Here is a 2,047-nt window from a genome sequence, read left to right as displayed (position 1 = left end):
GAGTCTTTACAGGAAAATGTCGAGTCTCTTGAGAATATACTTGGAGGGATAAAGCTAGAGAACAGAATAGTTTTATTTATTATTTTTGATGAAATTTCCAAAGTCAGGACACTAGTGGATACTGTCATCAAAAGTGCATGAGGATCACCCTTTCTCCACAATCAAGTGTGCATTTGTTATCATTTATTTTCTTGTTCATAGTCATTTTAAGTGAGGTAAAATAGAAATAAGTTGTTATCAACTGTATTTTACTGTGAGCTAAGGATTATATTATTGTAGATTATAGAGAAACCAACCAGGAATTGAATGGAAAATTCTCTCTTCAGCTTCCTTTCCTAATGTGGGAAGGTGTTATTCCATCTACATAGGGAGAAAGGACATCAATGATCATATAAAGTCACAAATCTTGTACTCTTCAATAACAGCCTTTCAGTAAAATATACCCACTAGTGCCTGAGATGCATGTGATGACCAACTTTATTCAAATTATATTCTTTGAGTAATTCATTGTAAATATTTATCCCAGGTACATATGTTCAAAATCCCACATCTTGTGGTAACATAGGCCCTACCTAGTAGACCCTACCCAAGTTTCATTTCTAATAGTTATGTTGTCAAATTGCAATATAAATATTTATTTTTATAACCAATAGATTATTCCTGCTCTCAGCCATGATCACAAGAACTTCTATGTGCAGTGGGTAATAATTAATGTAAACATTCATACTTGGTCAAAGTGCTGAGAATAGAAGACTGAGTACTCATCCTCAGATGAGCCATCTTTATCCACTATATGCTGCAATAAATTTAGAAATTTTAATTTTTGTACCACATAGTCCACATTTTCCTCACATTTTTAGCCTTGAATCCAGAAGTACTTCGAATACTATTGAAAAAAATCAGGAAATATTTATGCTTACATTGCAGCTGTTATCACAGACTTAAGACAGAGCATCATTTTGTTATGTTTTTCATGAACAAAGCATCTGTAATTCAATCAATGATCCCAGTTAGAAATCAAGTTTTCTCACAGAAGGACTCTGATCCTGGGTTGTTGCAGACCTCCAATACTCAGTTTGACCTGCTCGTTTTCTGGATTTTTCCTGAGAACTTCTAGTATGAGTGTAGGTTGAATCCGTTAGCCCTCAGGGAAGGGTATGGAGTGACTGGCACACATTTGCTGGGATGGTGATAAGTACTGCAACCAATCCCTGAAGATCCAGCTCACAATATCTAAGAATACTTTCAACAATTGGGTATTCCTCAAAATTGTCAGTGTGAACACTGCAGATAAAGCCATATATTAATGTGCTCTGAGAGAATATTGGCACTGCCTCAGTTGACAGGTGCACGGTATTTCAGGAAAGTTCATATTTCTGCACCATCCTTCTACAATTCGGGGGGTTGGCAGTAGACACACATGTCTTGCTAACATCTGGGGTTTTCTCTTCACTCTGAGTTTAAAGATCCCAGGCTTTTTGTTGTAAAAAAAGATGCCCCTTTTAAAATTGTTCAGAAATAAGAATCTTTCTGATTGCTTTTTTGAAGAATGAGTGTGCATAGTTATAGTTAATAACCAAGATGTTTTAGAGCTGTGATTTCACTCAGTCTCTGTCCTCAAATACCGATAATAGCAGATTTAAAATTATTATAACATTTTCCTTCATTATATTACTAATTAAGTGAAAGATTGGCATTTTTGGATAAGCATCCATAATTGAGTCATTGGCCAAAGATAATCCATGGAAGCACAAAATATCCTAGGTTATTACATCTAAGGTTATTTGTTGCTCTTCACAAACTGATGATAACACTGTGTTGCCAAAGACACTTGCATATCTGTTTGAAAACAAATAATTTGCACTGGTCCCTCACTGGAGGCCTTATCCATACTGACTACTGTTTTTTATAGTAGAAGGTACTTGGAATGCTCTCAGAGGAGAATCAACTTATCAACAAAATGTGACCTAAAATGGTGACCTGCATGTGAGATATGCTGATGCAATAGAGGCACAGATATTATGGGGGTAATCAATCATTCTTTGAT

The sequence above is a fragment of the Microtus ochrogaster genome, chromosome 1, assembly GCF_000317375.1.
Source record: "Microtus ochrogaster isolate Prairie Vole_2 chromosome 1, MicOch1.0, whole genome shotgun sequence".
NCBI lineage: Eukaryota > Metazoa > Chordata > Mammalia > Rodentia > Cricetidae > Microtus > Microtus ochrogaster.
Note: the sequence above shows the minus strand (reverse complement) of the source record.